The sequence below is a fragment of the Bufo gargarizans genome, chromosome 10 (genome assembly GCF_014858855.1).
Source record: "Bufo gargarizans isolate SCDJY-AF-19 chromosome 10, ASM1485885v1, whole genome shotgun sequence".
Lineage (NCBI taxonomy): Eukaryota > Metazoa > Chordata > Amphibia > Anura > Bufonidae > Bufo > Bufo gargarizans.
In genome coordinates, this window is record NC_058089.1 from 62,438,465 (window position 1) to 62,451,392 (window position 12,928).

The 12,928-nt window shown below is 44.7% G+C and overlaps 1 protein-coding gene across 3 annotated transcripts in view; it reads left to right on the top strand.

Moving 5' to 3' along the window:
- The first annotated feature begins 2,637 nt into the window (after positions 1–2,637).
- Positions 2,638–12,928, top strand: part of SLC29A2 (solute carrier family 29 member 2) — a 238,240-nt gene continuing 227,949 nt past the window's right edge. For 2 of the 3 annotated variants that reach the window (XR_006386902.1, XM_044269677.1), the window contains exon 1: positions 2,638–2,742. The gene's annotated coding sequence lies outside the window, so the exon portion shown is untranslated. The remainder of the gene's footprint in view (positions 2,743–12,928) is intronic. The other variant, XM_044269678.1, reaches the window with a different exon arrangement.

A 12,928-nucleotide genomic window follows, 5' to 3' on the forward strand; every position in this document is an offset into this window, starting at 1 on the left:
AACATTTCATCCAGGACAGATCTTTTTTTTTTTACCTCCTCAATGCCCATGGTTGCTCTGACAGCGCCCAATAATTCCTCCATGTCCTTGGATGACAAAAAATATTTCTTACTATACTCCACAATTTCTCCCTGAGCGTCAATATCAACGTTCTGTCTAGAGGTGGAGGACTCCTCGTCCATGTCCTCTGAATCAGAGGAGGATGGAACAGACACCCTAGTTTTTTTCGCCGGTGGTTTAGGAGGGACAGATCTGAGAGAGGCCAGGGAGGACTTTATTTCGCTCTGAATTAAGGATTTGACCTCCATCAGTATGGATGGTTGCTCCTCTTTTATGATTTTTATCATTGATGCAAACTTGGCAGAGTTTCTTTTTGTGATTTTTCTGGAAGACTCTTGCTACAAGTCGCACACCTATGAATTTTAGTTTTGGTTCTGGGCTCTTTTACTTCCTATAAGAGAGGAGTAACCAGGTATCAGTAGACATGATAAGTATAGCAGGTCGATATGATACATCATGTCTTTCTCCCCACAGGGGAACTCACAGTTGGAGTAACCGAGGGGGCTTCAGAAGATTCCATCTGGACTGCAGGGGCGTCAGGGACAGACATATGTACTTTGGAGCACTAAGAGGAAGACCAGGTTGTGTTCCACCGCATATTCAAACTTGCCACTTCTAAATACCCAGAGCGGCGTCTGACGTCATCGTGGTGCGCGCATGCGCGTGTGTTCGGTCCAAACTCCGCCCCTTCAGCCTCCTGCCAGTCCGTAGCAGAGTGCAGCACTGAGGCTATTCAACCAGGAGTCGGCGTGCCCCCGAAGGGATAGGAAACACTGAGGGTGAGAGTGGGTGGTGGCCTTTTAAGCTCTGTGTTCCTGCCCCTACAGAGGTCAAGGGGTCAATCTCATAGTAGAGCCATCATGGTGGACAAAATGGAAAAAAATATGTTTTAGTGTCTTCATATTCTGAGTCATAGTTTTTTTTATTTCTTGGATGATTGTCTTAAGTAGGGGCTCATTTTTTGCGGGATGAGGTGACGGTTAGATTGGTACTAGTTTGGTGAGCATACGCCTTTTTGATCGCTTACTGTTGTACTTTTTGTGATGTAAGGTGACAAAAAATTGTTTATTTAGCACAGTTTTTATTTTTTACGGTGTTCATCTGAGGGGTTAGGTCATGTGATATGTTTATAGAGCCGGTTGATACGGACGCAGCGATACCTAATATGTCAACTCTCCTATTTTTTACCCATTTTGTTTTACTTTATTTGGGGGAAATAACTTTTTTTTACTTCAAACTTTTAATTTTCCCTTCTGTATTGGAATGCATTGGCTGTATGAGTAGTACAGTGTGTATTACTCATACAGCTTCCTGCCTGTGAGATCCTGAGGGCTGGATCTCACAGGCTCATCACAGGAAGGCAGCGCCGATGCCTAAGGAAGGCATTGCGCTGCCTTCCATGCCATCGGGTCCCCCTACATCCCCACAGGACCCAATGGCACCGCCGCCTGCCGCACCATGTAAAAGCCGCAAACCGCAGGTCTGAATTGACCTGTGGTTTGTGGCGATCGCCGCATTGTCCCGGGATGCCTGCTCAATGATTTGAGCAGGCACCCAGTTCCGATCACCGCCCGCTGTACGATGGTGATCGGAAATACATAGGACGTACAGGTACGCCCTGTGTCCTTAAGTACCAGGACATCAGGGCGTACCTGTAGGCCCTATGTCCCAAACAGGTTAAGTACCAGGGCATCATGACATACCGGTATGTCATGCATCCCCAACAGGTTAAAGTGCATTCTGGCCATTTAAATGTATATGATGCACGGCATAATCCTCTGTAGGGTTGCAGTATGAGATCAGGGGCCCAAATTCATTTAACCCTTTAAAAACACAAGCTACTTATTCAAATCAGTAAAAAGAGTGAGTTTGCCTTCTTTAATGCCAGTTCTTGTGTCCAGAGCCTGTTGAGTCCAGGCTGATCTAAGCTGTATATCATGCCATCACCTTCTGTATGTTGGCAGTGCAACATCACTGGCCCCAATTCCTTTCATCACTTTTTATGCTCACTTTGATGCCCATTTTTGTGCCCCTCAATTCCATTTTAATACTGCTTTCAGCTAATTTACCTTAAGGACAGCTCATTTGAACTTTTTTTTTTACTGGCAATAAAGTCTCCTCAAAATTCATTTAAAAACACAATCAAACAAAACAAAACAATTACAAATGATAGAATAAGAAACCAACTCGGCCTCATGACCCATACATGGTGTGCACCTCAGGTTCTCCACCTTTCACCATGTGACCACATGAAGTTCTAGCGGTCAGTGACAGGAGCTACAGTCTGAGGTGGCACAATACATTTTCCTGTGTGTGGTGACCCTAGAACGCGGGAATTATGATCGCGCCCTTTTTTATTTATTTTTTTTACTCCCGGCCGCTATATCGCCACCTTTGCATAGAGACTGAAGATCGTGCACTAGAAGGGCTCTCCAGCAGGCTGTGAGCTACGTGTATGGCGTACAGCAGTGCGGTGCCGTCTGTTAGCCTTCCCTCCTGTGCTAATATTATTACGTGTTCGGGTTACTTGCTAGGCACAATGGTGGCAGTCCAGGCATACATTAGCAGCTTGTTACTGGGGGTGGCAATGCAGGGCGGGATTTACGGTGAGTGGAGGCACTTCTGGAAAAGAAGCACATGTGCTGAGGAGCTGGCAGCCATGACTGTAGGCTGAGTGGGCAGGTCAGTGATCGATCTCTTCTCCTCTCAAGGGCGAAGTGTTTAGTGTATACTAGTTTGTGCTTAGAGTTGTTTCATTTTAGTTTATTGTGAATTTATTTGTGTCCATTCACTGCTGAATGATCAGTGTTTTCCACCTCTGCACAGGGCAGGCAATACATAATAGCTAGGACTTCCAGCAGTCAGAAGTCCCCTCTGTGTGATGGGAGGGTTTGCTTCATTCACATTTATGGGACTGTTGTCCTACTATTGTAGCCCTCACAGATGTGCAGTATTGCTCCATTACCACTAGGTTCTGATCATCAAGGTTCCAGAGGTTGGACTAGTCAGGGGCGGACACAGGCAGCAAAGGGCCCCTGTGCAAAGGATGTACTTTTTTTTTTTTTTTTCACCCACAATAATGCAGGCATATATGAACATGGGCCCAACACAGACCGGCACTGATGGGTGGCTTTAGCGCTGCCCTAGACATTTCACAGGCTGAGGCAGTGCTAAAGCATGTCGATTTAGTGCCAGTGACATCACCGGGCTCACTGCCAGGTGGAAGCCACCCCCAAATAGTATCTCCAGTGGTAATAGTGTTCCCTACAGCAGGGGTTCCTCAACTCCAGTTCTCGGGGCCCACCTACCGCTCATGTGCTCAGGATTTCTTTAGTATTGAGCAGATGATACAATTAGTGTCCATGCATCAGGACTTACCACAGGTATTCATTCTGTGGGATACTCTCAAATCATGACCGGCAGGTGGTCTGGAGTTGAGGAACACTGCTCCACATTACCTCTGATAGTATTCCCATTAATATGTGCTCAATAATGATGCCCCCAGCAGTAACAAGACCCCTCTATAAGATACCCCTATAAGAGCATGCAGTAGTAATAAAGTCCCCTATACTGTCTGCAGTAGTTGTAATACCTCTTATAGTAGTTCAAGTATTTATAAAGAGCCGCTGCAGTGCCCCATGTAGTTGCAATGACCCTCTGTAGTGCCACTAGGTAAAAGACCTAACCTCCCCCGTAGTGCCCATATGTATAATGCCCTCTGTATTATTTTAGTATATAGTGGCCCCCCTGTATTGTAATAATTATGCCCCCTCTGTATTATTATTGTAATAATGGTCTCCATCCTTTCCATATATGATTGCCTCCTTTGTATAATGTCCCCCACCCCTATAGTGCCCCCAGTCCATGGCCTGCCGATTAAAACAATAGGCCAAATGCACACGGCCGTTTTTCACAGCCGTGAGCGGTCCGTGGAACCACGAGCTGGATTCCTGCTGAGAGCAGGAGTGCACGGCGTCATTGGTTGCTATGACGCCGTGCGCTCCCTGCTGCCGCCACAGTACAGTAATACACTGGTATAGATCATACCAGTGTATTACTGTATTGCATATGGCAACCAATGACGCCGTGCGCTCCTGCTCTCAGCAGGAATCCAGCCTGTGGTTCCACGGACCGCTCACGGCCGTGTGCATTCGGCCTTACACTGTCGCCGCTTCTGGCATGTTTTACAGTGTGTTGGCGCAGACGGTCACGAACACATCACCGTGCACCATGTCATCTCGCGAGACCCGGCACAGTAGGTCACGGTGAGGTAATCGCGATCTCCTGCACTGCTCTACTGCCTCATAGGCTTCAGGCAAGTGACCTGAAGCCTATGAGGCTGAGACATAAGCTCCCATGGCCCACATTGAAATTCCTACTGCCTGGTGCCCCCTGCAATTTTGCGCCCGGGACAACGGCCCCCCATGCTATGCCACTATCAGTGGTGGTGGGGTCAAGGAATAACATAGGGATGCAATTACCCCCCCCCCCCGTAGTGACGCCTATGCTTGTGCTCGGGCTGCGGACCGCAAATTGCAGTCTGGAATGCACGGGCACCGACTGTGGAGAAGCTACATGCGGAATGCAGAACTATTCACTTGAATGGGGTCTGCGATCCGTCCGTTCCGTTCCGCAAAAAGATAGGACAAGTTCTATCTTTTTCGGAACAGAAGCACGGAATGGAACACCACAGCCTGCCGGAGAAGGCTGCCACTAGTGTGAAAGTAGCCTTAGGACTCATGCACACTACCGTTCCGTTTTTTGCGGTCCGCAAAACACGGAAGCCACCCGTGTGCATTCCGCAATTTGCAGAAATGCATTGTAGAAATGCCTATTCTTGTCCGCAAAACGGACAAGAATAGGACATGTTATATTTTTTTTGCCAGGCTACGTAACGTAACGGCCGCATTGAAGTGAATGGGTCCGCACCCAAGCCACAAAAACTGCGGCTCGGATGTGGACCAGAACAATGGTCGTGTGTATGTAGCCTTAAGTAGTTGATTTTTAAAGTGGAAAACCATGAATGTAGCCTAACAGTGTTATTCTGGATTAGAATTAATAATCCGTTTTTTTCTAAAAACAGCATACCTCTTGTTCATGGGGGCCTGGAATTATGGCCCCCGCTTAACTGAAGTGTATCGTGATCTGTAATCCAAGACTCAGCCCATTGACAAGGTTCTGTTTCAGAAGAAAAGTGGAAGGCTCATTCCAAGCCTGGACAGCTCTTTTAACATATATTTTTTAACCTGTTACGGACACAGGGCGTACAGGTGGCGGCAGGCGGTGTTGCGACACAGGGTGGCAGGCGGTGATCGGAACCCGGTGCCTGCTCAAATCATTGAGCAGGCACCTTGGCTAAATGCGAGGGGCGATTGCCGCTAACCGCAGGTCAATTCAGACCTGCGGTTTGCGGCTTTTCAATGGTGTGGCGGGCGCAGGTTCCATCGGGTCCCCATGCGACTGCAGGGGGGACCCGATGGCATGGAAGGCAGCACGATGCCTTCCTGTGACGTTCCTGTGAGTATTGGAATGCATTGTAAAAGGGATTAGACCCCCAAAAGTTGAAGTCCCAAAGTGGGACAAAAAATAAGTTTAAAAAATAAAGTCCCCCCCAAAAAATTAAAAGTTTCAAGTAAAAACAAACAAACGTCCCCAAATAAAGTAAAAAAAAAAAAATGGGGAAAAATGTGCTAATGTCGGCAGTACATAACTGTGTAACTTGTATCTGCCTACATGCCGCCGTTCACCCAGAAAATTAACTTTTAAAATATGCAAATGAGCCTCTAGGTGCTATTGGGGAGTTGCTGCAGCACCTATAGGACATCTCTTCTCTGCGCTTTGAAACTAAAATCCCACGCCTGCGCCGTACCATTTAGTATTCGGCGCAGTGAGTGAAGGACGCTCGCCTGCTGCCTGCTTCCTCACTGCGCCTGCGTCGAATATTTCACAGAGCTCCCTGAAAATGAAGACAGCCGGCAGCAGGCGAGCGTCCTTCACTCACTGCGCCTGCACCGAATACTAAACGTTACAGCACAGGATTTTACTTTCAAAGCGCAGAGCAGAGATGTCCATCAAAGCAAAATGGGCGTGCCAAATGGTGAGGAGATGGAGCCTCTAGGTGCTGCAGCAATGCCCTAATAGCACCTAGAGGCTCATTTGCATATTTTAAAAGTTAGTTTTTGGGGCGAACGGTGGCATGTAGGTCAGATAAAAGTTATAGTTATGTACTGCTGACATTAGCACATCGCTAATGTCAGCCAGCTACATAGCAAATTTTGTGATGATAGAAACCCTTTAAATATGTCCATTTATATATATTATGTACTAATTTCAGCAATATGTCACACTCCTTTTACATCCAGAATGAAACAAACTTCTGCTGCTTCCCTTTTGGAATATCTGTGTGGTTTATTTGCTCTTCTAAGAAATCATGTGACTTATCAGCTGAGCGATGAGGGGTTTTCCAAGATCATAAAAAATTAGCCATAGAGAGGTCATGGCATAAAACAAAAGAACTAAGGCTGAGTTCACACCTGCGTTCAGCCTTTCCGTTCTCCTGCTCCGTTATAGAAGCAGGAGAATGGAAAGGACGGATTGGGCACATAACTGAGGCGAACGCAGACTACAGACCCCATAGTCTATAATGCTACTTTCCCCAGATTTCATAATAACAAATACAAAAATAAAGGAAAAAAACACTCGCCACATCCGTAACAACCTTCTCTATAAATATATCACATTATCCACCCCGTCCGATAAACACTATAAAAAAATTAAAACGCTGTAAAAAAAGCCATTTTTGTTAGCTTACATCACAAAAAGTGCAATACCAAGCGATCAAAAAGGCATATGTCGAACAAAATGGTACCAATAAAACCGTCACCTCATCCCGCAAAATAATGACACCCTACATAAGAAAATCGCTAAAAAAATAAAAAATAACTAGCTCTCAGAACATGGAGACACTAAAACTTCATTATTTTCTTTCAAATATGCTATTATTGTGTTAAAGTGAAAAAAATAAAAAGTATACATATTAGGTATCGCCGCGTCCGTAACAACCAGCTCTATAAAAATATCACATGACCTAACCCCTCAGGTGAAAACTGTAAAAATAAAAACTGTGTCAAAAAAGGCCATTTTTTCCACCTTACATCACAAAAAGTGACACCAATCGATCAAAAAGACGTATGTCGAACAAAATGGTACCAATAAAACCGTCACTTAATCCCGCCAAAAATGAGACCCTACCTGAGACAATTAGTAAAAAAATAAAAACTAGGACAATGGAGACACTAAAATAGGATATTTTTTTTCTTCAAACATGCCATTATTGTGAAAAAGAAAAAGTAGACATATTAGGTATTTCTGCGTCTGTAACAACCTGCTGTATAAAAGTATCACATGACCTAACCCCTCAGATGAACACCGTAAAAAATAAAGTGCCAAAAAAGCAATTTTTTGTCACCTTACATCACAAAAATTGCAACACCGAGCAATCAAAAAGGCGTATGCCCCACAAAATAGTACCAATCAAACCATACCCTCATCCCACAAGAAATGAGACAATCGGTCAAAAAATAAAAAAGCTATGGCTCTCGGACTATGGATACACTAAAACATCATTTTTTGGTTTCAAAAATGCTTTTGTGTAAAACCTAAAGAAAAAGTATACATATTAGGAATTGCCACGTCCGTAATGATCTATAAGAATATCACATGACCTAACCTCTCAGATGAACTCTGGAAAAATAAATAAAAATGGTACCAAAATTACCAATTTTTTGGTCCCCTTGCTCCATAACGTGTAATAATGAATGATCGAAAAATGGTACCAATAAAACTGGCATCTTAATCCCCTAGTTTCCAAAATGGGGTCACTTTTTGGGAGTTTCTACAGTAAGGGTGCAAGGGGGGCTTCAAATGGGACATGGCATCTAAAAACCAGTCCAGCAAAATCTGCCTTCCAAAAACCATATGGTGTTCCTTTTCTGCTGCGCCCTGCTGTGTTCCCTTACATCAGTTTACGACCACATGTGGGGTGTTTCTGTAAACCGCAGAATCAGGGTAATAAATATTGAGTTTTGTTTAGCTGTTACCCCTCGATGTATTAACCACTTCAGCCCCGCTAGGTGAAACCCCCTTCATGACCAGAGCACTTTTTACACTTCGGCACTACACTCCTTTCACCGTTTATCGCTCGGTCATGCAACTTACCACCCAAATGAATTTTACCTCCTTTTCTTCTCACTAATAGAGCTTTCATTTGGTGGTATTTCATTGCTGCTGGCATTTTTACTTTTTTTGTTATTAATCAAAATGTAACGATTTTTTTGCAAAAAAATGACATTTTTCACTTTCAGCTGTAAAATTTTGCAAAAAAAAAACGACATCCATATATAAATTTTTCGCCAAATTTATTGTACTACATGTCTTTGATAAAAAAAAAATGTTTGGGCAAAAAAAAAAATGGTTTGGGTAAAAGTTATAGCATTTACAAACTATGGTACAAAAATGTGAATTTCCGCTTTTTGAAACAGCTCTGACTTTCTGAGCACCTGTCATGTTTCCTGAGGTTCTACAATGCCCAAACAGTAGAAAAACCCCACAAATGACCCCATTTCGGAAAGTAGACACCCTAAGGTATTCGCTGATGGGCATAGCGAGTTCATAGAACTTTTTATTTTTTGTCACAAGTTAGCGGAAAATGATGATGATTTTATTTTTTTTATTTTTTCTTACAAAGTCTCATATTCCACTAACTTGCGACAAAAAATAAAAAATTCTAGGAACTCACCATGCCCCTCACAGAATACCTTGGGGTGTCTTCTTTCCAAAATGGGGTCACTTGTGGGGTAGTTATATTGCCCTGGCAATTTAGGGGCCCAAATGTGTGAGAAGAACTTTGCAATCAAAATGTGTAAAAAATGACCGGTGAAATCCAAAAGGTGCACTTTGGAATATGCGCCCCTTTGCCCACCTTGGCAGCAAAAAAGTGTGACACATCTGGTATCGCCGTACTCAGGAGAAGTTGGGGAATGTGTTTTGGGGTGTCATTTTACATATACCCATGCTGGGTGAGAAAAATATCTTGGTCAAATGCCAACTTTGTATAAAAAAATTGGAAAAGTTGTCTTTTGCCAAGATATTTCTCTCATCCAGCATGGTTATATGTAAAATGACACCCCAAAACACATTCCCCAACTTCTCCTGAGTACGGCGATACCAGATGTGTGACACTTTTTTGCAGCCAAGGTGGGCAAAGGGGCACCTTTCGGATTTCGCAGGCCATTTTTTACACATTTTGATTGCAAGGTACTTCTTACACATTTGGGCCCCTAAATTGCCAGGGCAGTATAACTACGCCACAAGTGACCCCATTTTGGAAAGAAGACACCCCAAGGTATTCCGTGGGGGGCACGGCGAGTTCCTAGAATTTTTTATTTTTTGTCACAATTTAGCGGAAAATGATGATTTTTCTTTTTTTTTCTTTTTTCCTTACAAAGTCTCATATTCCACTAACTTGCGACAAAAAATAAAAAATTCTAGGAACTCGCCATGCCCCTCACGGAATACCTTGGGGTGTCTTCTTTCCAAAATGGGGTCACTTGTGGCGTAGTTATACTGCCCTGGCAATTTAGGGGCCCAAATGTGTGAGAAGTAGTTTGCAATCAAAATCTGTAAAAAATGACCGGTGAAATCCGAAAGGTGCACTTTGGAATATGTGCCCCTTTGCCCACCTTGGCATCAAAAAAGTGTCACACATCTGGTATCGCCGTACTCAGGAGAAGTTGGGGAATGTGATTTGGGGTGTCATTTTACATATACCCATGCTGGGTGAGAGAAATATCTTGGCAAAAGACAACTTTTCCCATTTTTTTATACAAAGTTGGCATTTGACCAAGATATTTTTCTCACCCAGCATGGGTATATGTAAAATGACACCCCAAAACACATTGCCCAACTTCTCCTGAGTACGGCGATACCAGATGTGTCACACTTTTTTGCTGCCAAGGTGGGCAAAGGGGCACATATTCCAAAGTGCACCTTTCGGATTTTGCAGGGCATTTTTTACACATTTTGATTGCAAAGTTCTTCTCACACATTTGGGCCCCTAAATTGCCAGGGCAGTATAACTACCCCACAAGTGACCCCATTTTGGAAAGAAGACACCCCAAGGTATTCCGTGAGGGGCATGGCGAGTTCCTAGAATTTTTTATTTTTTGTCGCAAGTTAGTGGAATATGAGACTTTGTAAGGAAAAAAGAAAAAAAAAAGAAAAATCATCATTTTCCGCTAAATTGTGACAAAAAATAAAAAATTCTAGGAACTCGCCGTGCCCCCCACGGAATACCTTGGGGTGTCTTCTTTCCAAAATGGGGTCACTTGTGGCGTAGTTATACTGCCCTGGCAATTTAGGGGCCCAAATGTGTAAGATGTACCTTGCAATCAAAATGTGTAAAAAATGGCCTGCGAAATCCGAAAGGTGCCCCTTTGCCCACCTTGGCTGCAAAAAAGTGTCACACATCTGGTATCGCCGTACTCAGGAGAAGTTGGGCAATGTGTTTTGGGGGGTCATTTTACATATACCCATGCTGGGTGAGAGAAATATCTTGGCAAAAGACAACTTTTCCCATTTTTTTATACAAAGTTGGCATTTGACCAAGATATTTTTCTCACCCAGCATGGGTATATGTAAAATGACACCCCAAAACACATTCCCCAACTTCTCCTGAGTACGGCGATACCAGATGTGTGACACTTTTTTGCAGCCTAGATGCGCAAAGGGGCCCAAATTCCTTTTAGGAGGGCATTTTTAGACATTTGGATCCCAGACTTCTTCTCACACTTTCGGGCCCCAAAAAAGCCAGGGCAGTATAAATACCCCACATGTGACCCCACTTTGGAAAGAAGACACCCCAAGGTATTCAATGAGGGGCATGGCGAGTTCCTAGAATTTTATTTTTTTTGCATAAGTTAGCGGATATTGATTTTTTTTTGTTTTTTTCTCACAAAGTCTCACTTTCCGCTAACTTAGGACAAAAATTTCAATCTTTCATGGACTCAATATGCCCCTCACGGAATACCTTGGGGTGTCTTCTTTCCGAAATGGGGTCACATGTGGGGTATTTATACTGCCCTGGCTTTTTAGGGGCCCTAAAGCGTGAGAAGAAGTCTGGAATATAAATGTCTAAAAATATTTACGCATTTGGATTCCGTGAGGGGTATGGTGCGTCCATGTGAGATTTAATTTTTTGACACAAGTTAGTGGAATATGAGACTTTGTAAGAAAAAACAAAAACAAACAAAAAATTTCCGCTAACTTGTGCCAAAAAAAATGTCTGAATGGAGCCTTACCAGGGGGGGGGGGGTGATCAATGACAGGGGGGTGATCACCCATATAGACTCTCTGATCACCCCCCTGTCATTGATCACCCCCCCTGTAAGGCCCCATTCAGACATCCGCATAATTTTTTTACGGATCCATGGATACATGGATCGGATCCACAGAACGCATGCGGACGTCTGAATGGAGCCTTACAGGGGGGTTATCAATGACAGGGGGTGATCAGGGTAATCAGGGTGATTACCCCCCTGTCACTGATCACCCCCCCTGTAAGGCTCCATTCAGACATCCGCATGATTTTTTACGGATCCATGGATACATGGATCGGATCCACAGAACGCATGCGGACGTCTGAATGGAGCCTTACAGGGGGGTTATCAATGACAGGGGGTGATCAGGGTAATCAGGGTGATCACCCCCCTGTCACTGATCACCCCCCCTGTAAGGCTCCATTCAGACATCCGCATGATTTTTTACGGATCCATGGATACATGGATCGGATCCACAGAACGCATGCGGACGTCTGAATGGAGCCTTACAGGGGGGTTATCAATGACAGGGGGTGATCAGGGTAATCAGGGTGATCACCCCCCTGTCACTGATCACCCCCCCTGTAAGGCTCCATTCAGACATCCGCATGATTTTTTACGGATCCATGGATACATGGATCGGATCCACAGAACGCATGCGGACGTCTGAATGGAGCCTTACAGGGGGGTTATCAATGACGGGGTGATCAGGGTGATCACCCCCCTGTCACTGATCACCCCCCCTGTAAGGCTCCATTCAGACATCCGCATGATTTTTTACGGATCCATGGATACTTGGATCGGATCCACAGAACGCATGCGGACGTCTGAATGGAGCCTTACAGGGGGGTTATCAATGACAGGGGGTGATCAGGGTGATCACCCCCCTGTCACTGATCACCCCCCCTGTAAGGCTCCATTCAGACATCCGCATGATTTTTTACGGATCCATGGATACATGGATCGGATCCACAGAACGCATGCGGACGTCTGAATGGAGCCTTACAGGGGGGTTATCAATGACAGGGGGTGATCAGGGTAATCAGGGTGATCACCCCCCTGTCACTGATCATCCCCTGTCATTGATAACCCCCCTGTAAGGCTCCATTCAGACGTCCGCATGCGTTTTGTGGATCCGATCCATGTATCCATGGATCCGTAAAAAATCATGCGGATGTCTGAATGGAGCCTTACAGGGGGGTTATCAATGACAGGGGGTGATCAGGGTAATCAGGGTGATCACCCCCCTGTCACTGATCACCCCCCCTGTAAGGCTCCATTCAGACGTCCGCATGATTTTTACGGATCCATGGATACATGGATCGGATCCGTAAAAATCATGCGGACGTCTGAATGGAGCCTTACAGGGGGGTGATCAATGACAGGGGGGTGATCAATGACAGGGGGTGATCAGGGAGTGTATATGGGTGATCACCCGCCTGTCATTGATCACCCCCTTGTAAGGCTCCATTCAGACGTCCGTATGCTTTTTG